Consider the following 24469-nt stretch of genomic DNA (forward strand, 5'->3'; position numbering starts at 1 on the left):
TTTTTGTCTCTTTATTACTCCCAGAAAACTGCCTGAATCTCCTAGAGGGACAAACATTTGCCAGATGATTTATACCTCCACAACAAAAACAAACCCTCCCCTGCGGGCTGAATCTTCTATTGTCAGAGGCAATCAACCCCAGCTGCATGGACTCCTGCTCAGAAGGGGCTGACAGCGACTGAGACCCCTGTGCACAGAATGAGACCGCTGCACTGTCCCGGGACTGAGTATGACAGGAAGGAGAGATCTCTCCTCTCTCTCTAAGACGCCTGTCAATATGAACAGCCTGAGACATAGCAGAATCCAAGGAGGTAGGTCTTTCATGAAAGGCAAATGCATCTTTCAATCCCTCTGAAAGACCATAGCAAAATTGACTTCGGAGTGCAGCATCATTCCAACCCGTATCTGCTGCCCATCTCCGAAATTCTGAACAGTATATCTCTGCGGATTGTTTACCCTGGCATAACAGACGTAGTCTAGACTCAGCCAGAGCAATACGATCCGGATCATCATATATCTGACCCAGGGCTAAAAAGAATTCATCCACTGAACGAAGGGGCCGTGCCCCCTCCGGCAGCGAAAAGGCCCAGGACTGAGCGTTACCCCTGAGCAGCGATATAATGATCCCCACCCTCCGTTCTTCATCACCAGAAGAATGGGGAAGAAGGCGAAAATGGAGTTTGCAAGCCTCTCTAAAACGCACAAAATTCTCACTACCCCCGGAGAACGTATCCGGGAGCGAGATCTTAGGCTCAGCACAAACTCCATGAACACAAGCTGAACCGGTAACTTGAAACTGAGAAAAAGTCTTACGGAGATCAGCTACCTCCAAAGAAAGACCCTGAAAGCGTTCAGCCAAAAGTGAAACCGGATCCATGCTTGAGACGGTTTTGGCGGCTGATAATGTCACGGATGGTGTACAGGAAACAAGACAATACCATATAAACAATGTCTCTCTGGATCCACAACTAAGGAACAAAGGGAGACCCCTGCAATAGACCTGCCGCTCTCCCTCACTGCTCAGCCTATGCGAACACCCCAAAGGTGGATGGCCGCATATCCACGTTCCGCGGCTATCTATTACCTGAAGACCCTACAATAGTGAAGGGACACGACCACCGGCTCCCTACACTGACACGGAGGGAGTCAGCGTCACCTGGATCCAGAAAAGGCAAAATCATAAATACATAAACAGCACTTATCTTGCAAACGAATGACGACTGACGACTGACGACTGGGAACAGGGAACTGGGAACTGGGAACTGGGAACTGGGAACTGGGAACTGGGAACTGGGAACAGCATGCACACACACTCCAGGAAGTTGTATCAGCCGCACACTACTGCATTATGGGGAGGAACTTAAAGGGTAGCGATCAGTCTAACTGCATGACAGCTGAGATAGACTAACGAGATGAGAAACTAAACCAAAACAAAGAAATTCAAGGAGGAGGATCTGAGAAGCTCCTGTGAGCGCTTCTCAGCTGTCTGGCTGTGACACAAAGTGACCAACACATCTTCAAACCGCCCTCTTCTTGCAGGCGCGGTAGGATTAGTGCCCGAACCTGTTTCGCTGTGGGTGGAAATTCCTCTGCCAGTGCTCGCAACAGCAGAATGCAGCATCTCTCACAGCAAGGTCTAAAAAATGCTGCATTCTGACAGCCCTCTGTGATGCTGGTAACATGTCCCCCATTTTGTGTTTGTACCGGGGGTCAAAGTACGTTGCCACCCAGTACTGGTCCTTGCCCTTTATGCTTTTTATACAAGGGTCCCTCTTCAAACACTGGAACATGAAGGCCCCAATTTGCACTAAATTGGAAGTGGTGGAGCGCCCTTGCTCCTGCTCATGGCCCAGGAGAATGTCATCCTCAGTCTTCTCCCCCCAGCCACGGACAACTGCAGGGATCCCCAAAAAGTTTAAAGTCCCCCTCAAAGCCTGCTCTTCTTGCTACTCCTCCTCCAATTCCCCCCAGCCACCATCCTCCTCTGACTCCTCTTCAGACTCCTGATGACTTGTCTGAGATGGAGTAGCCCCTCCCCCGGGAATTCATTCAGCATTGCAACTTCCTCATCTTCCAGTTCCTGCTCCTCGATGGCTTGATCAAGGACATGACGCAATGCACGCTCCAGAAAGAAGGCGTAAGGTACAATGCCACTGATGGTGCACTGGCTGCGACTGAGCAGTTTGGTGATCTCATAAAATGGCCGCAGAAGACTGAATGCATCGCGCATGAGCAGCCACTGGCGCAGTGAAAAGAAACCAAGCTCCCCAGAACCTGTCCTGCTGCAGATTTCTTATAGGTAGTCGTTAATGGCACATTGTTGCTGGAGCAGCCTATCAAGCATATACAAGGTGGAGTATCAGCTCATAGGGCTGTCACAAATCAGATGTCTGACGGGCAGGTGGTGTCGCCACTGAACATCAGCAAGACAAGCCATGGCCTTGTAATATCTTCTAAAATGGTCAGATATTTTTCTGGCCTGCAGAAAGATGACCCTGGGGTATTTGGCAATGAATCGCTGCACGACTAATTTCAGGACATGTGCCATGCACAGCACATGTGTCATTTTGCCCTGTTTCGGGGCGCTCAGCAGATTGGCACCGTTGACGCACAACACTTTACTAAATGTCAAATTGAGCGGGGTTAGCCACTGATCGGCCTGTGACTGCAGAGCTGAAAGCAGTGCAGGACCCGTGTTGCTCTTGGCTTCCATGCACAACAGCCGCAACACAGCATGGCAAAATATCAACTTGCACATCGAATAGGTTCTTGGGAGCTTGGGGGATGCAATGGAAGAGGCGGAAGCAGTGGAAAAGGAGTTGTCAGCCAAGGAGTAGAGATGTCCCGAATAGTTCGCCGGCGAATAGTTCCCGGCAAACATAGCTTGTTCGCGTTCGCCGCGGCGGCGAACATATGCGATGTTCGGTCCGCCCCCTATACATCATCATTGAGTAAACTTTTACCCTGTACCCCACAGTCAGCAGACACATTCCAGCCAATCAGCAGCAGACCCTCCCACCTCCTGGACAGCATCCATTTTTGATTCATTCCGAAGCTGCATTCTCAGTGAGAGGAGGGACAGTGCTGCTGCTGCTGATTCAATAGGGAAAGCGTTAGCTAGGGCAGTGTTCTGTGTCCACAGACTCATCTGCTGTAAGGACAGCGTCCTGACAGCACCCCAAAAAGCCCTTTTCAGGGCTGGTACATCAGTCTGCTTTTCTTTCTTTTTTTATATATATACAGTATATATATTGCAGTTGCCTGCCCGTGTGTGAGAGGCTGCAGGCTCAGACACAGACAGTACTGTGTGCACACCATTCATACAGGGTGTGACAGAAAATACCTCGCAGATAAAAAAATAATCTATTTAATCTTTTGCTGTGATATAATCACATTTGCAAGCCCGTGTGTGTCAGGCCCACACAGACTGTATTGTGGCCACTGGCTAGTGGCTAGGCCTCCACTCATATCGTTACAGGGTGTCACTCACTCACAAATACCTTGCAGATAAAAAAAATATTATATTTAATATTTTTCTGTGATATAATCACATTTGCAAGCCCGTGTGTGTCAGGCCCACACAGACTGTATTGTGGCCACTGGCTAGGCCTCCCCTCATACCGTTACAGGGTGTCACTCACTCAAATACCTTTCAGATAAAAAAAATGATATTTAATATTTTTCTGTGATATAATCACATTTGCAAGCCCGTGTGTGTCAGGCCCACACAGACTGTATTGTGGCCACTGGCTAGTGGCTAGGCCTCCACTCATACCGTTACAGGGTGTCACTCACTCACAAATACCTTGCAGATAAAAAAAAAATTCTATTTAATATTTTTCTGTGATATAATCACATTTGCAAGCCCGTGTGTGTCAGGCCCACACAGACTGTATTGTGGTCACTGGCTAGTGGCTAGGCCTCCACTCATACCGCTACAGTGTGTCACTCACTCACAAATACCTCGCAGATAAAAAAATATTCTATTTAAACTGATGAGAAGAGAGTACTACAGAAAATACCACTCATATCGGGTGTGACAGTAACTTGCACGGCGCAGACGCAGTGACCGTGGCGTGGATTCAAACAAAGGGGAGGGAGCCAGCGTTTTTTTAACCATCTCCCCGTTCGAAAAATCAATTTAATAAATGGACCCCAGATTGGGGACGTAACAGGGATTAAACTGATGAGAAGAGAGAACTACAGAAAATACACACACTGGATGTTTTAAACCATGTTGTTTTAAAAAAAATTAGGATTGTTATGTGATTTATGCCCTTTATGGATTTTCCATGGGAGTTTTGCCATGGATCCCCCTCCGGCATGCCACAGTCCAGGTGTTAGTCCCCTTGAAACAACTTTTCCATCACTATTGTGGCCAGAAAGAGTCCCTGTAAGTTTTAAAATTCGCCTGCCTATTGAAGTCTATGGCGGTTCGCCCGTTCGCGAACATTTGCGGAAATTCGCGTTCGCCGTCCGCAAACGGAAAATTTTATGTTCGCGACATCTCTACCGAGGAGGAGAGGAGAAGACAAGGCAGGCCTGCATGCAATCCGTGGTAGTAACACCAAATCCACTCGGGTGCCACAAGTTACATGCTTGACGGCCATCGGAAGGTTCACCGAGTGGGCAGTAAAAGTTATGTACGTAACTTCCCTGCACGTGTCTGGTCAGATGTATCTTGGCACCAACACTGTGTGCCAGAGATATATTCAATTCGTGCTGAACGTGGCCATATAGATATGGGATGACCTTCTGGGAAAATATTTCCTTCCGGGGACCTTCCATTGCGGTGTGCCAATGGCCATAAATGTTCTAAAGACCTCTGAGTCATCAACTTTTTACGCTCGAACATTTGGGCCACAGAAGCCTGCCTTCTGTCAGATGAGTGCGACGACGGCACAGTGGAAGGTGGAGTGGAGGACAAATGGGAGGAGAGAGGAAAAGTAGAAGAGGCAGGACGTGGAGCGCCGGGAGTGTGGCTTTGTGGATTCTGACGGCATTGCTCCCACTGCGCTCGGTGATGGGGGGCCAGGTGCCTTCTTAAGGCAGTCGTCCCTAGGTGAGTGTTGGGCTAACCGTGACTTATACGTTGACAACACAGGCTGCAGATGGCAATGCTATTGTCAGCAGCTAACACGTTAAAAAAAGCCCACACTGTGAAGCCATGTAACAGCTTCCTGGGAGCACAAGATGTGACCGTGCATTGTGGATGGCTCGCTTCAGATACATTTGCAGTCTGCTTTTTGCCTCCTGTGCACTGCGAGTTCTGCTTGCTTCTCCTCCTTCTCCTCCTTCTCTGCTGCTCTGTCTCTCCCACTGAACTCCCCTCCTCTTCCTCTCTTGTGGGCACCAACGTGACGTCCATCGACACATCATCATCGTCACCTTCACCACCACTGACATTAGAGATCTCGGAAGAGGCAGCAACAGCGGAAACCAACCTCCTTAGGCTGATTTGGGTACTGTCATCAGACAGCTTGGTGGCAGCCGTTGCTACCTCCTGTTCCTCATCCGATGCCAAGAATGGCTGCACATCGGTAAGGTCTGGGAATGGATGGGAAAATAATTCCTCTGATTCTAGTGGAGGGGTTATGGTGGTGGTAATGGTGGTGTATTTGAGGGTACACAGCAAAGAGTGAGGAGGTTGCAGATACAGAGGATGAGGAGGGTGAAGAACCGGAAGGCTGAGTGTGCCACTCAACCAACTGTGGTGCGTCCTTTGACATAATCGTACGCACCTTCTCCAACTTCCCACTTAGGCTCCGGAATGGTGCACTTGCCCAACCCCTACCACCCCTGCGGAAAGGCCTGCCTCTTCCTCTGCCTGTTATTTTTAAAATGATCCTGTGCCAAAGTCCCTAGAGAAGAGAAGTATTTGTGGAAGCAGGTATATCACACCCCTCAATTAATATTTTGTGGAAGCTGGTATAAAGAACCCCTTATTCAGCATTGTTTAGAAGCAGGTATATCACACCCCTCGACCAATATTTTGTGGAAATAGGTATATAGTAAATCTGAATCAATATTTAAAGGAATCAGGAATATCGCACCCCTCAATCAATATTTTGTGGAAGTAGGTATATCGCACCCCTCAATCAGTATTTTGTGGAAACAGGTATACAGAACCTCTGAATCAATATTTGGTGGAAGCAGGTATATCGCAACAATCAATAGGTATTTTGTGGAAGCATTTATATCAAATCCCTTAATCAGTATTTTGTGGAAGCAGGTATATTGCACCCCTCAATCTATATTTTGTTGAAGTAGGTATATCAAACCTCTTAATCAGTATTTTGTGGAAGCAGGTATATCGCACCCCTCAATCTGTATTTTGTGGAAACAGGTATATCAAACCACTTAATCAGTACTTTATGCAAGAAGGTATATTGCACCCCTCAATCAGTATTTTATAGAAGCAGGTATATCGCCCCCCTCAGTCAATATTTGGTGAAAGCAGGTATATTGCACACTTCAATCAGTATTTTGTGGAAGCAGGTATATAGAACCTCTCAATCAGTATTTTGTAGAAGCAGGTATATCGCACCACTCAATCAGTATTTTGTGGAAACAGTTATATAGAACACCTGAATCAATATTTAGTGGAAGCAGGTATATTGCACCCCTCAATCTGTATTTTGCGGAAGCAGGTATATCAAACTCCGTAATCAGTATTTTGTGGAAGCAGGTATATCACACCCCTCAAGCATTATTTCGTGGGAGCAGGTATATCAAAACCCTTAATCAGTATTTTGTGGAAGCAGGTATATCGCACCACTCAATTAGTATTTTGTGGAAGCAGGTATATAGAACCCCTTAATCAGTATTTTGCAGAAGCAGGTATATTGCACCACTTAATCAGTATTCTGTTGAGACAGGTATATAGAACCCCTTGTTCAATATTTGGTTGAAGCAGGTATATCGGACCCCTCAATCAGTATTTTGTGGAAGCCGGTGTATCGCAGGCCTCAATCAATATTTGGTGGAAGCAGGTATATCGCACCCCTCAATCAGTATTTTGTGGAAGCAGGTATATCGTACCCCTCAAACAGTATTTTGTGGAAGCAGCTATATAGAACCCCTTAATCAGTATTTTGTAAAAAGCAGATATATTGCACTCTTCAATCAGTATTTTGTGGAAACAGGTATATAGAACACCTAAATCAATATTTTGTAGAAGCAAGTATATCGCACCCCTCGATCTGTAGTTTGTTGAAGCAGGTATATCAAACCCCTTAATCAGTATTTTTTAGAAGCAGTTATGTCACACCCCTCAATCTATATTTTGTGGAAGTAGGTATATCAAACCCCTTAATCAGTATTTTGTGGAAGCAGGTATATCGCACCCCTCAATCATTATTTGATGGAAGCAGGTATATTGCACCCCTCAATCAGTATTTCGTGGAAGCAGGTATATAGAGCCCCTCAATCAGTATTTTGTAGAAGCAGGTATATCGCACCACTCATTCAGTATTTTGTGGAAACAGGTATATAGAACACCTGAATCAATATTTGGTGGAAGCAGGTATATCAAACGCCTTAATCAGTATTTTGTGGAAGCAGGTATATCACACCCCTCAAGCATTATTTTGTGGGAGCAGGTATATCAAACCCATTAATCAGTATTTTGTGGAAGCAGGTATATCGCACCCTTAAATCAGTATTTTGTGGAAGCAGGTATATAGAACACCTTAATCAGTATTTTGTAGAAGCAGGTATATTGCACCCCTCAATTAGCATTTTGTGGAGACAGGTATATAGAACCCCAAAATAAATATTTGGTGGAAGCAGGTATATCGCACCCCTCAATCTGTATTTTGTGGAAGTATGTATATCAAACCCCTTAATCAGTATTTTGTGGAAGCAGGTATATCGCACCCCTCAATCAGTATTTTTTGGAAGCAGGTATATACAGTCGTGGCCAAAACTTTTGAGAATGACACAAATATTAGTTTTCACAAAGTTTGCTGCTAAACTGCTTTTAGATCTTTGTTTCAGTTGTTTCTGTGATGTAGTGAAATATAATTACACGCACTTCATACGTTTCAAAGGCTTTTATCGACAATTACATGACATTTATGCAAAGAGTCAGTATTTGCAGTGTTGGCCCTTCTTTTTCAGGGCCTCTGCAATTCGACTGAGCATGCTCTCAATCAACTTCTGGGCCAATTCCTGACTGATAACAACCCATTCTTTCATAATCACTTCTTGGAGTTTGTCAGAATTAGTGGGTTTTTGTTTGTCCACCCGCCTCTTGAGGATTGACCACAAGTTCTCAATGGGATTAAGATCTGGGGAGTTTCCAGGCCATGGACCCAAAATGTCAACGTTTTGGTCTCCGAGCCACTTAGTTATCACTTTTGCCTAATGGCACGGTGCTCCATCGTGCTGGAAAATGCATTGTTCTTCACCAAACTGTTGTTGTTGTTTGTGGAAGCAGGTATATCACACCCCTCAGTCTGTAGTTTGTGGAAGCACATATTTCAAACCACTTAACCACTATTTTGTGGAAGCAGGTATATTGCACCCCTCAATCAGTATTTTGTGGAAGCAGGTATATCGCACCCCTCAGTCTGTAGTTTGTGGAAGCAGGTATATCGCACCCCTCAATCAGTATTTTGTGGAAGCTGGTGTATCGCAGGCCTCAATCAATATTTAGTGGAAGCAGGTATATCGCACCTCTCAATCAGTATTTTGTGGAAGCAGGTGTATCGCACCCCTCAATTAATATTTTGTGGAATCAGGTATATAGAACCCCTTTATTAGTATTTTGTAAAAGCAGGAATATCGCACCCCTCAATCAGTATTTTGTTGAGACAGGCATATAGAACCCATGAATCAATATTTTGTGAAAGCATGTATATCGCACCCCTCAATCAGTATTTTGTGGAAGCTGGTGTATCGCAGGCCTCAATCAATATTTGGTGGAAGCAGGTATATAGCACCCCTCAATTAACATTTTGTGGAAGCAGGTATATCAAACCCCTTAGTCAGTATTTTGTAAAACCAAGTATATTGCACCCCTCAATCGGTATTTTGTGGAAACAGGTATATAGAACACCTGAATCAATATTTTGTGGAAATAGGTATATCACACCCCTCAGTCTGTCGTTTGTGGAAGCACATATTTCAAACCACTTAACCACTATTTTGTGGAAGCAGGTATATTGCACCCCTCAATCAGTATTTTGTGGAAGCAGGTATATCGCACCCCTCAGTCTGTAGTTTGTGGAAGCAGGTATATCGCACCCCCCAATCAGTATTTTGTGGAAGCTGGTGTGTCGCAGGCCTCAATCAATATTTAGTGGAAGCAGGTATATCGCACCCCTCAATCAGTATTTTGTGGAAGCAGGTATATCGCACCCCTCAATTAATATTTTGTGGAATCAGGTATATAGAACCCCTTAGTCAGTATTTTGTAAAACCAGGTATATTGCACCCCTCAATCAGTATTTTGTGGAAACAGGTATATAGAACACCTGAATCAATATTTTGTGGAAGCAGGTACAGTTGCAAGATAAAGTATGTGAACCCTTTAGAATTATATGGTTTCTGCACAAATTGGTCATAAAATGTGATCTGATCTTCACCTAAGTCACAACAATAGACAATCACAGTCTGCTTAAACTAATAACACACAAAGAATTAAATTTTACCATGTTTTTATTGAACACACCATGTAAACATTCACAATGCAGGTGGAAAAAGTATGTGAACCCCTAGACTAATGACATCTCCAAGAGCTAATTGGAGTGAGGTGTCAGCCAATTGGAGTCCAATCAATGAGATGAGATTGGAGGTGTTGGTTACAGCTGCCCTGTCCTATAAAAAATACACACCAGTTCTGGGTTTGCTTTTCACAAGAAGCATTGCCTTATGTGAATGATGCCTTGCACAAAAGAGCTCTCAGAAGACCTACGATTAAGAATTGTTGACTTGCATACAGCTGTAAAGGGTTACAAAAGTATCTCCAAAAGCCTTGCTGTTCATCAGTCCACGGTAAGACAAATTGTCTATAAATGGAGAAAGTTCAGCACTGCTGCTACTGTCCCTAGGAGTGGCCGTCCTGTAAAGATGACTGCAAGAGCACAGCGCAGACTGCTCAATGAGGTGAAGAAGAATCCTAGAGTGTCAGCTAAAACTTACAAAAGTCTCTGGCATATGCTAACATCCCTGTTAGCGAATCTATGATACGTAAAACACTAAACAAGAATGGATTTCATGGGAGGATACCACAGAGGAAGCCACTGCTGTCCAAAAAAAACATTGCTGCACGTTTACAGATTGCACAAGAGCACCTGGATGTTCCACAGCAGTACTGGCAACATATTCTGTGGACAGATGAAACCAAAGTTGAGTTGTTTGGAAGAAACACACAACACTATGTGTGGAGAAAAAGAGGCACAGCACACCAACATCAAAACCTCATCCCAACTGTGAAGTATGGTGGTGGGGGCATCATGGTTTGGGGCTGCTTTGCTGCGTCAGGGCCTGGACGGATTGCTATCATCAAAAAAAAAATGAATTCCCAAGTTTATCAAGACATTTTGCAGGAGAACTTAAGGCCATCTGTCCACCAGCTGAAGCTCAACAGAAGATGGGTGTTGCAACAGGACAATGACCCAAAGCATAGAAGTAAATCAACAACAGAATGGCTTAAACAGAAGAAAATACACCTTCTGGAGTGGCCCAGTCAGAGTCCTGACCTCAACCCGATTGAGATGCTGTGGCATGACCTCAAGAAAGCGATTCACACCAGACATCCCAAGAATATTGCTGAACTGAAACAGTTCTGTAAAGAGGAATGGTCAAGAATTACTCCTGACCGTTGTGCACGTCTGATCTGCAACTACAGGAAACGTTTGGTTGAAGTTATTGCTGCCAAAGGAGGTTCAACCAGTTATTAAATCCAAGGGTTCACATACTTTTTCCACCTGCACTGTGAATGTTTACATGGTGTGTTCAATAAAAACATGGTAACATTTAATTCTTTGTGTGTTATTTGTTTAAGCAGACTGTGATTGTCTATTGTTGTGACTTAGATGAAGATCAGATCACATTGTATGACCAATTTGTGCAGAAATCCATTTAATTCCAAAGGGTTCACATACTTTTTCTTGCAACTGTATATCGCACCCCTCAGTCTGTAGTTTGTGGAAGCAGGTATATCAAACCACTTAATCAGTATTTTGTAGAAGCATGTATATAGCACCCCTCAATCAGTATTTTGTGGAAACAGGTACAGTGGATATAAAAAGTCTACACACCCCTGTTAAAATGTCAGGTTTCTGTGATGAAAAAAAAATTAGAGAAAGATAAATCATTTCAGAATTTGTTCCACCTTTAATGTGACCTATAAACTGTACTCATTTGAAAACCAAACTGAAATCTTTTAGGTGGAAGGAAGAAAACTAAAAATAAATAAATAAAGTGGTTGCATAAGTGTGCACACCCTATTATAACTGGGGATGTAGCTGTGTTCAGATATAGCAATCACATTCAAAATCATGTTAAATTGGAGTCAGCATACACCTGCCATCATTTAAAGTGCCTCTGATTAACCCCAAATAAAGTTCAGCTGCCCTAGTTGGTCTTTCCTGAAATTTTCTTAGTCGCATCCCACAGCAAATACCATGGTCCACAGAGAGCTTCCAAAGCATCAGAGGGATCTCATTGTTAAAAGATATCAGTCACGAGAAGGGTGCAACATTTTTTCCAAGGCATTAGATATACTATGGAACACAGTTAAGACAGTCATCATCAAGTGGAGAAAATATGGCACAACAGTGACATTACCAAGAACTGGACGTCTCTCCAAAATTGATGAAAAGACAAGAAGAAAACTGGTCTGGGAGGCTACCAAGAGGCCTACAGCAACATCAAAGGAGCTGGCTGTGTGGTACATGTGACCACAATCTCCCGTATTCTTCATATGTCTGGGCTGTGGGGTAGAGTGGTAAGATGAAAGCCTTTTCTTACGAAGAAAAACATCCAAGCCAGTCTACTGTCACAGCCACTATCTCTGGCTGTGACCTTCCGTCCTTGCTCGTTCGGCGCTCCTCGCTGAAGTTTTGTTTCTGTGTGTTATTTGTGGTTCTGTATGGGTAAACTCCCCTGTGTTCCTATTAGGAGTTAATCCTCTCTGTCTGCTCCATGGGTGTGGCCTCTCTGCTGCACCCATGGAACCTGTATATAAGGCTGAGGTTTCCTCAGTTCTGTGTCAGCTCTCCTGGTGTGTGTTGTCTTGTCCTGCTCCTGTTTGTACTCACATGCTGCTGACCCATGGTATCCGTGTCTGTCTGTGCTCTGTGGGTTTCCTACTTGTTTATTCCCGTCCTCTTTGATGTCCTCTTTCCTGTGTTTCTGTTATCTGTTATGTTTTAGTTACCTTGTGTGTATTCATGTCTCTGTTCAGCAAGCCCTTGCTGCACCTTTCTTTGCAGCAGAGTGCCATGGGTAAGGCCATGTAGTTTACTACTGGTGGAGCAAGTCCTTCTCTGCTCATTGTCACTCCTGTTTCCTTGCTATGAACTCCTGCTTGTGTTATTAGTTGCCCTGTTTGTATTTGCCTGTCTATGTTATGTATGCCTATGTGCCGTCGGTACCTTCTGGTACCTGTTTTCCATTGGACCCTGGCAACTTCCTGCTGCAAAGCCTAACCCTACCATCTGGGGCCCTAGTGAATACCAGGAGTTGCTTAGTCACGCCGCTCTGGAGTATTACTAGACAGTGGCACAGTGGCTTTTTTTTCCCACTGTGCTGACGGTACATAGAGCTCATGTTTTGTCTGTGCTGCCTTCCCTGGTTTTTGTTTGTGCAATAAACTCTTGTGTGTCTGTACCTGATTTCCGTTTGTTTATTGCTTGACGACGCGGTGGTCTCTCCTGGGACCTCCAACTCGTGACATCTACATTTTGCAAAAACACATCTGAAGTCTCCCAAAAGCATGTGGGAAAAGGTGTTATGGTCTCATGAAACCAAGGTTGAACTTTTTGGCCATAATTCCAAAAGATGTGTTTGGTGCAAAAACAACACTGCACATCACCAAAAGAACACCATACCCAAAGTGAAGCATTGTGGTGGCAGCATCATGCTTTTAGGATGGTTTTTTTTTCCAGCTAGAACTGGGGCCTTAGTTAAGCTAGAGGGAATTATGAACAGTTCCAAATACCAGTCAATATTGGCACAAAACCTTCAGGCTTCTGCTAGAAAGCTGAACATGAAGAGGAACGTCATCTTTCAGCATGACAATGACCCAAAGCATACATCCAAATCAACAAAGGAATGGCTTCACCAGAAAAAGATTAAAGTTTTGGAATGGCCCAGCCAGAGCCCAGACCTGAATCCAATTGAAAATCTGTGGGGTGATCTGAAGAGGGGTGTGCACATGAGATGCCCTCGCAATCTGACAGATTTGGAGTGTTTTTGCAAAGAAGAGTGGACAAATCTTGCCAAGTGAAAATGACCATGCTGATAGACTCATACCCAAAAAGAGTGCTGTAAAAAAATCAAAAGTTGCTTCAAAACAGTATTAGTTTAAGGGTGTGCACACTTATGCAACCATATTATTTTATTTTTATATTATTTCTTCCCTCTGCCTAAAAGATTTTAGTTTGTTTTTTAATTGAGTTGTACAATTTAAAGGTCACATTAAAGTTGAAAAAAGTTCTGAAATGATTTATCTTTGTCTCATTTTTTTACATCACAGAAACCTGACATTTTAACAGGGGTGTATAGACTTTTTATATCCACAGTATATAGAACCCCTGGATCAATTTTTGGTGGAAGTAGGTATATCGCACCACTCATTCAATATTTTGTGGAAGCCGGTGTATCGCAGGCCTCAATAAATATTTGGTGGAAGCAGGTATATCACACCCCTCAATCAGTATATTGTTGAAGACGGTGTATTGTAGGCCTCAATCAATATTAGGTAGAAGCAGGTATATCGCAACACTCAATCAGTATTTTTTCGAAGAAGGTATATCAAACCCTTTAATCAGTATTTTGTGGAAGCAGGTATATTGCACCCCTCAATCTGCATTTTCCGGAAGCAGGTATATCAAACCCCTTAATCACTATAATGTGGAAGCAGGTATATCGCACCCCTCAATCAGTATTTTGTGGAAGCAGGTATATAGAACCCCTTAATCAATATTTTGTAGAAGCATGTATATCGCACCCCTCAATCAGTATTTTGTGGAAATAGGTATATAGAACACTTGAATAATTATTTGGCTGAAGCAGGTATATCGCACCCCTCAATCAGTATTTTGTGGAAGGAGGTATATCAAACCCCTTAATCAATATTTTGTGGAAGCAGGTATATCGCACCCCTCAATCAGTATTTTGTGGAAGTAGTTATATAGAACCCCTAAATCAGTATTGTGTGGATGCAGGTATATCCCACCGCTCAATCAGTATTTTGTGGAGACAGATATATAGAACCCCTGAATCAATATTTGGTGGAAGCCGGTATATCGCACCCCTCAATAAGTATTTTTGTGGAAGCAGGTATATCAAACTCCGTAATCAGTATTTTGTGGAAGCAGGTATATCGCACCCCTCAATTAGTATTTTGTGGAAGTAGGTATATAGAACCCATTAATCAGTATTTAGTAGTAGCAGGTATATCGCATTCCTCAATCAGTATTTTATAGAATAAGGTATATCGCACCCCTCAATAAGTATTATGTGGAATCAGGTATATCAAACCCTTTAATCAGTATTTTGTGGAGACAGATATATAGAACCCCTGAATCAATATTTGGTGGAAGCCGGTATATCGCACCCCTCAATAAGTATTTTTGTGGAAGCAGGTATATCAAACTCCGTAATCAGTATTTTGTGGAAGCAGGTATATCGCATCCCTCAATCAGTATTTTGTGGAAGCAGGTATAAAGAGCCCCTTAATCAGTATTTTGTAGAAACAGGTATATCGCACCCCTCAATTAGCATTTTGTACACCTATATCGCCATATGTTCGCATGTTTGACGCATCGCGAACGAGCAAAGTTCGCTGTGAAACAACCTTTGAGCGAACCACAAGGTCATCTCTAGTCACAAACAACAGAGGGGCCCAGCCACCAAAGCACTATAAGTGTACCCATTGCCATCAAGGGCACCTCAACTTCCATCTGACTGGTGTTCCCTACAATAGAGAGTGCCCCGGAGGATTTAGTGCTGTCTTCCTCATCACTGCACGTTGACCCAGAGAGCTGCAAAAACCGTGAGTATGACTACTACCACCATCAGTCCACCGTGCACTCACATACTGCCCCTGCGGTCCGGTCCGCTGCATAAGCAGGTGAGCATACAGGTGGCCTTTCTGGCCAGTGAGCCCGAGGAGCCAGTTCTTTCCAGCTCTGCCCCCTAGTTAGACAAATAAATGTCTTGGCTGGTGCCATCCGTATCTTCACCCTCTTGCTCTTCCACCTCCAATTCCTATTCCTCCTCCTCTTGCAGTGGCAGCTCCTCATCCTCATCTTTGTCTTCCTCTTTCATGGCAGATCCTCTTAGTGTGTCCCCATTAACTATAGGGCAGACAGCAAGATGTGTCAGCTGCTATTCTTCGGCGTCTGTTCTAAGATAAATATGAGAGGGATGATGTCGTTCATGCTGCAGTTGTCCATGATGACACATTTTGTTGCCTCCTTGAAGGGCTTCAGCACCTGATGGGCATCTCGGATGAGCTGCCATTGCCTGAACTCGAAGCAATACATGCTCCCTGTTGCTGAGGCTGTCTGGTGCATGACAAAATCGTTTGTGGCTTTCCGCTGCTCGTATACATGTGCAATGCTGAATTTCAGTGAGTTGGCACATAGTGGATTAAAGGGGTTGTCCCACGAAAATATTCTACAGTTTTCAAACCAACACCTGGACTTGAATATTTTTGTAATTGCATGTAATTAAACATTTTGTATAGCTACAGAGTTATTCAATAAAATGTATCTGTATAGTGCCACTTAATTTCTTATTTCTTTGACCAGCTCATTAAAAAGGCCGCACATGTTCAGTTGAATCTTTCAACTGCCTCCTGAGCTGTGATAGGGAGAGCTGAGTCACGCCCCCTTAGCTGCAGCAGAGAAGACCCTCCCCTTGAGCTGTCAGCTTGATATAAATCTAGCAGAGCAATGAATGGGGAGATCTCTGGATCCATGTGAGGTACAGGCTGGTTCTGGCTTTGTTAGAAAGAGGGTGTCATTTACTACTTGCTTTATTTTTATACATCTTTCATGGGTTAACCCCTTTATACAGTGTAGCAGCATGCTGTTCTGTCGCTGTAGGTCCAAGAGAGCATTCCTCGCCATGTAAGAGTGGCTGAAGTGCCTAGACAGTCTCCTGAGTTTAGCCAGCACCTTGTGCAAGCCAGTGTGCTTATTTAAAAGGCATTGCACCACATACAGGGAACATGTGTTATTTTGTTCAGGGTCAGTGCAGTCACAATGTTGTGCCCATTGTTGTGACCACTTTGCCCACTTGAAGTCAGCAGGGTGTCAGCCAGCAGGATATTTTCTGCTTGATGAACTTGAGCAACTGCTCACAGGTGTACTTCTTCCTCAGCACCCCGATCTGGCTCCCAGATCCTGTCTAGCACACAATTGTCATTAGTATTGAGCACAAATATTCGAATAGTGAATTTTTATTGCGAATATCGACACTACGATAATTTGCGAATATTTAGAATATAGTGCTATACATTCGTTATATCGAATATTCAGCATTTTTTTTCCATCTGAACACATGATTCCTCTCTGCATCTTGCTTGTGGGCCAATGAGAAGGAAGCAATGTCAAGTTCACAACAATACTTAACGCACCAATCAGTAATCTGTAGTCAGACCTGCTAAAATATGAAGTTGCACGTAAAAAATTCTAATCACTGCTGAATAGTGCAATCGCGAATATATTAGAGCACTTGACTTTATCTGCATATAAAGCTATTCTAATGTTCTGCCATGCCAAGCATTTTCTCCAGTCTCAAGAAACTTATACCAGCTTTAAAAATGTAGCCAAAGTGACCCACGCCTGTACTTCGCGTTACGTATTCGCATTACGCAATTTTTACATTGCCGATTTATTGCATTCAATAAAATAATCTTGAATTCTAGAAATTTGCGAATATATGAGGAATATTCTACAAAATATTCATGAAATATCGCAAATTCGAATATAGCCCCTGCCGCTCATCACTATTTGTCATCAGAGTCCTCACCCTCCCTGTTGCTTTTTATCAGACTGTGAGATATTATGGTGGGCTCCTGGGCCCCCCTCCCCTGCTCTGCATTTTCTCCAACTGCCACTGTCTCTGACCACACCACCAATCCTGTGGCTACAGGTGCCACTATTACCACCACCATCAACATAGTTATGCATGGGGTCACCAGCCACCTCCCCAACCTCCTCATCAGGGCAGCCCAAATGGTGAAGGCTCTCACACAAATTGTCAACAGGGAGACTTTCTTGACTATCCACCATAGGGGGTGGTGAGGTTTTCTTGACACTTCTTAGGAAAAAGGAAGTCGACCCTCTAGGCAGGGGCAGTGGAGGCTAGGAGGACTCCACTGAAGGCTATAAGGAGGAGAAGCAGGAGGAACACTGTGACCCTGCTCCACAGCACAGTGTCAGACTCCGAAGTTACGTCACATTGTCCTGCTGCGACTGATAGGAGAAGTGAATCATCCAGTCCACAATCTCATCCTCCTTCTCCTCAACTACAATGTTGGGCCTTTCTGAAGCCAGTCTGGACAACTGTGGCCTACTACTACTACTACCACTACTTCTGGCTGGACAGATGGTGCTGCTACTACCCACATTCTGTCTGTGGGTCTTTCGTTTGAAACCCATCCATAGCCTGGACATTTTTGGGAGTCTCAGATAATGTTGTACACTACCCTGAGTATTGGTGTACTAAACATGTACTGTATATATTGCTGATAGTTTGAATATAACCAACAACCCTGAAAAAACAAAAATTTTTGATTACAAATGTGTGAAATAGGGAAACGGATTTGGGCCTAAATTCATTATCACTCCCAGATATTTTTTGTGTGCTACTCTGTCTATTGATGTACTAAGTACACTACTCAAAAAAATCTGCAATATTTGGCTTGTGGGTAAAACTTCAGGATGCACCTAAAATGCACCCTAACCTTTACAATGTGACCTTCTCTAAACTTTTGAATGCACATGTCCAACTGTTCAATGTTTCAGTACGTTTTGCGCAACTTGCTGTTCTCTAACAAGGAGCTTTATGGCAAAATTCACAACAGGTGTTTGATCCATAAATCGCCCAATAAATTTCCTGGTTCAATTAGAATTGGTATTTAATCAGTCCTCCTCATTAGTGATGGACGAACATTGGCTGGGACGGTTCGCAAGTTCGCGGCGGGCCCCATTCACTTTAATGGCAGGCGAACCTGAAAAACCTTCAGCTCATATTTGCAGCCACTAAATAATTAAAAGAAGTGCACAAATGGTCCCACAACATGGACAGTGACATACCAGATGTATTATTCGAATTTGCGATCTCCATTCATTATTTTTTTCAATGCGAAATATCGGCAATGCAATTTTCGCCTATGCGCATGCGCAAAATATGCACGGTCTACTACAGCAACTGGGTTTCCACCAGACCAAAGTTGGATGCGATCAGAAAAAATGGTTGTCAACAATTTTTGCGATGTTGAGGAAAAATTTCTGATCACTGTAAGTAATTTGACATTAAAGCAGTGTATTTGATTACATTTCACATGCATGTTATAACAATCGCTGTATATGCAGATCGAGTGTTTAAAAAAAGCGCCATAGTGAAAATCTCTAATGATGCGATTTATTTTTTCACGGTACAGACAACTTCACATTTTATAAGGTCTCATGAGATATTAGTGATTGGTGCACTAAGTATTGTTGTGAGAACTTGCCACTCCAGTATAGGCCCCAAAAATTAGCCAATAGGCATTCACCTGACAGCAAAGAATTTGGGAATCTGTGGCTGGAGGTACATTAGGCGGTCACAGGATAAATATGTAACTGTCAGCCAGTACAGGCCCCAAAAATCAGCCAATAGGCATTCACCTGACAGCAAAGAACTTTGGATTCTGTGGCTGGAGATACATTAGACGGTCACAGGATAAATATGTAACTGTAGGCCAGTACAGGCCCCAAAAATTAGCCAATAGGCGTTCACCTGACAGCAAAGAACTTTGGATTCTTTGGCTGGAGGTACATTTGGCGGTCACAGGATAAATATGTAACTGTCGGCCAGTACAGGCCCCAAAAATCTGCCAATAGGCGTTCACCTGACAGCAAAGAACTTTGGATTCTTTGGCTGGAGGTACATTTGGCGGTCACAGGATAAATATGTAACTGTCAGTCAGTACAGGCATCGAAAATTAGGCATTCAACAGACATAAAAGGCCTTTTATGCCGCTGTATGTCGTGAGCTAGGCAATTGCGCTTATCGGTCTCGATCCTCCCTGCTGCGCTGAACATCCTTTCGGACAGGACACTGGATGAGGGGCAAGCCAACAATTCCATGGCAAATTGTGCCAGCTCTGGCCACAGCTCAAGCCTGCCCACCCAGTAGTCCAGGGGTTCATCACTTCTCAGAGCCGTTAACCCAATGTAGTCAGACACCTGTCGGTCTAGGTGTTCCCTGAGGCTGGATCCGGAGGGCGGCTATCAATGGGTTGGCTGCAAGAATGATCTCATATCCGAAGTGACCAACACATCTTCAAACTGCCCTCTTCTTGCATGCGCTGTTGGATTGGTACCCGAAACTGTTTCTCTGTGAGTGGAAATTCCTCTACCAGCGCCAGCAAAAGCAGAAAGCTGCATTTCTCGAAGCAAGGCCTGGAAGTGCTGCATTCTGACAGCCCTCTTTGATGGTGGTAACATTTCCGCCATTTTGTGTTTGTACCAGGGGTCTAAGTACGTTGCCACCCAGTACTGGTCCTTGCCCTTGCCCTTTATGCTTTTTATACAGGGATCCCTCTTAAAACACTGGAGCATTTGCACTAAACTGGAAGCGGTGGAGTGGCCTGGCTCCTGCTCATCTTCCAGGATAATGTCGTCCTCGTTCTCCTCCCCCCATCCACAGACAACACCAGGGATCCCAGATCCTCCTCCTGACTTGTCTCAGATGGAGTACCCCCCCCCCCCCCCCGGGAATTGATCCAGCATTGCGACTTCCTCATCTTCCAGCTCCTGCTCCTCGACGGCTTGATCAATGACATGACGCAATGCACGCTTCAGAAAGAAGGCGTAAGGTACGATGTCACTGATGGCGCCCTGGCTGCGACTGACCTGCTTGGTGATCTCATCAAATGGCCGCAGAAGTCTGCATGAGCAGCCACTGGTGCGGTGAAAAAAAACCAAGCTCCCCAGAACCTGTCCTGCTGCAGAGTTCGTACAGGTAGTCATTAACTGCACGTTTCTGCTGGAGCAGCCTATCAAGCATATACAAGGTATCGCGTCGGGCAGTCACAAATCAGACATCTGACGGGCAAGTTGTGTCACCGCTGAATGTCAGCACGGCGAGCCATGGCCGTGTAAGATCTTCTGAAATGGCCTGCTGCAAGACGTCCTGGATCCCGGGGTATTTGGCCACGAATCGCTACACGACAAAGTTCAGGACGTGTGTCATTTTGCCCTGTTTCAGCGCGCTCAGCAGATTGGCACCGTTGTCGCACACCACTTTACCAACTGTCAAATTGAGCGGATTGACTGTCAAATTGATCTACCTGTGACCGCAAAGCTGAAAGGAGTGCAGGAACGGTGTGGCTCTTGGCTTCCAGGCACAACAGACGCAGCACAGCATGGCAACGTCTCACCTGGCATATCGAATAGGTTCTGGGGATCTTGGGGGGCACAGTGGAAAAGACGGTAGCAGCGGAAAAGAAGGAGTCAGCCGAGGAGGAGAGGGAGGATGGAGTAGGAGGAGGAGAAGAAGAGGCAGGCCTGCATGCAATCCATGGCGGTAACACCAAATCTACATGGGTGCAACGGGTTGCATGCTTGACGGCCGTCAGAAGGTTCACCCAGTGGGCAGTAAAAGTTATGTACCTTCCCTGCCCATGTTTGCTAAACCACGTGTCTGTGGTCAGATGTATCTTGGCACCAACACTGTGTGCCAGAGATACATTCACTTGTCACTGAACGTGGCCATATAGCTCTGGGATGCCCTACTGGTCGAAATATTTCCTTCCGGGGACCTTCCATTACGATGTTCCGATGGCCACAAATTTTCAAAGGCCTCCGAGTCCACCAGTTTATATGGCAGTAGTTGGCGGGCTAGCAGTTCTGGCCAGGCGGCCTGGTTTGCTGGAGTGGGGAGAGAAGGGTGGGCCCCTACACCATCCAGACAGTCCGGGTTTTGGGCTGTTCATACTAATTAGTCTTCAGATGGGTTGGCCTTATTTTCAGTCAAGAGCCCAGTCACACCTTACTCTCAGCCTCAGACCAGTTTATCTGCTTAGAACCTGTGAGGGCACTTTAAGAGGTATAGACTTTGCTATTTTGTTTGGTGCCCGGTATTAGGCCGGCACTGGATAATTGAGGATTCCCGCTGTATAGTTAGACTCGGACAGGCATAGGATTTTGTTTATTATATTTTATTTTATGTTCTGTACCTCATCCTGACAATAAAACTGGCTGAGGTCAGTTAAATGAACTTCCTGCTGCTTGGATTGAAATTTCTACTGTGTGCAGGCTAAACTGTGCCTGTCTACCCAGGATATGACATCCCGGCTACCTAATCCCTTACAATATGTTGTTTTAATTACATTTAACAGTCTTCCCCCCCCCCCAAATTTTTTTTATTGCGTATGGACGACTGAGTCTTGACGCTCAATTTCAACTTAATAAACACAGCTAGATGGCTGCAGTAATCACAAATGTATGCTGATTAGTTAAATTGAAAGCATCCCCCCCCCAAAAAAAACGACCATGTGGAAACGGAAAATACGCTATCGGACAACTGAGGCTTGACACTCAATATCTTGTTAATATACCCAGATTTCTGCACTACCCTGTGTCTTGTAGTAATCGCACATATATGCTGCTTTAATTCTGTCAGGATCACGGATTCAGGATGGGAGCCTGCAGGGTCACGCTGGACCTTCCTCCGTCAGCACTCTGTCATCCGAAACTAATTAATCTTAGCTGCCACCACTTGTCATACCAGTCTGACACCTTGTGTTAAATAACACCTAAGTACACTCTACAACTGTTAGCATTCACAAGTTAATAAAGCAATATAGGTAATGTTTCTTCTAAGGTCATGGGATTGTTAGAACACAGGAAGGCTCTTATTAAAGTGAATTTTAAAATATTTTAATATAAAAAAGGACAGTGCATACAAACAATGGGATTATCATAGAAAATACAACATAAAATATACAGACATATACATAGAGTGCTAAATAGTTTGGAAAATAAATATATAAATACATTACATGACTTTCAGTCCGGTGACCTGGGAAAGCAGAAGTATCAGTCAGTTCATCAAGCTAGTGATCCAAGCTAGTGTAAAGAAATTACAGTTTGCTATCTTCCATACATGTTGTTAAAAAGGGTCTGTAGGTTCCCCCACAATCCCTCCCAGCCTGTGATGTAAGAGGAGGCCAGTGAGAATGGTAATGACCTCTGCTGCCCATCAAGTCTGTCTCAGTATCTCTGTATTAAAATATCTTTTTGGGCATGCAACCTGGCAACTTTATATTACCTTCATCCACTCTGTCCTAATGTCCCACACACGTGCTGTTACTGAGCTCGGATTGATTTGATTTTGATACTGTAGATGCATATACATGGCCTGAGTTCTCAGGATGAAGCACGTGGCCCAGATATGGATTAGGCCACGTATTTCTTCGATATATATCGCAAGATAGGGGTTTCATGTGTGACATCTGCTGGAGAGGACGCTATCCTTTTCTGACCCCTCTAATGGTTCTGATCTGTGTAAGGCTTGTGTATGACCCTCAAGCTATCTTCAAGTTTTATAATAGGGCTCTCTGTATTTTGTGAAGTGGTTCCATCTTAATGATTTTATGGCTACAATCTCCTGACCTGGCTTTGGGAAGGGAACATCGACAAGGTTGTGACCCACTACTGAAATGTAAAGGGAGGGGTTGCTTACTCCTAACAATAATTTTAATATCTGGATACCTCTATCATCACAAATTACATTTAACAATCCCCCAAATATTTAAATTCCAACCATGTGTAAACTGAAAATACCTAAATGGATGACTGAGGCGTGACACTCAATTTCAACTTAACACACACTGGTATATAGCTTACAGTGGATATTGCTTCAGTAATCACATATATATGCTACTTAATTAAACTAAAAGATCCCTCCCTCCCCCCCAAAAAAAATTCTATTGCGACTGTGTGGTAACTGAATATACGTAAATGGACAACTGAGGCGTGACTCTCAATTTCAACTTAATACACACATGTAGAATGCTCCCACATAGTGATTATTGGTGCAGTAATCACGTATATATACTGCTTAATTAAATTGAAAGACCTCCCCAAAAAAATTTAATTGCAATCTGTGGAAACTGAATATACGTAAATGAACGATTGATGCGTGATGCTCAATTTCAACCTAACAGACACAGGTAGATTGCTGCCACAACGTAGGTATTGCTGCAGTAATCACCTACATATGCTGTTTAATGAAATTGAAAGCCCCCCCCCCCCCCCAAAAAAAAAGTTAAAATTTAATTGCGACCCTGTGGAAACTGAATATATGTAAACAGACACCAAAATGTGCACTAAAATAGCGCACTGCACCATCTGAAAAATAACAAAGTTTGGAACTGGTACGCTCAATCTTAAAGGGGTTTTCCCATCTCAGATAATTGGGGCATATCACTAGGACCTCTGGAATACGCCCCTACACCGAGAGTGGGGCCCTGAAAGTGGTGGAAGGCACATTGCGTATGCGCAACCATTCCCCATTCATTTCTATTTATATATTTCCACTGGCCCCATAGAAATGAATTCAAACAGGAGAGAGCTTGATGGTGCCCAGACCCAGGGAAACCCGGGGTCCTCCGGCCACCATCTTCCCTGCTCCGTTCTCGATATAGGTGCGGGACCCGCACCTATACGACAATGGGGAAATATCCTAGCGATATGCCCCATTGTCTCAAATGGGAATACCCCTTTAAGTGGGATAGCTATATACTTCTATGAATTTAGAAGTAGGTACGAAATATGAATGCATTAAAGGGCTCTGGATTGCTTCAGTACACCAGAACTGAGGGGAGGGGAAGGTAGCAGGGAAGTTACTGAACACGTTAGCTCCCCTCTGAATGCAATTGAAGGTAGACCAGGAGGATAAACTGCAGGGGCACAACCACAGAGAAAAATATAATGTACATAAAAAAATAATAATTATATTTATATGCATATATATTGCAATAACACTTTATTTATAATTCCCTGTTCACTGC

This window comes from Bufo bufo, chromosome 3, assembly GCF_905171765.1.
Source record: "Bufo bufo chromosome 3, aBufBuf1.1, whole genome shotgun sequence".
Lineage (NCBI taxonomy): Eukaryota > Metazoa > Chordata > Amphibia > Anura > Bufonidae > Bufo > Bufo bufo.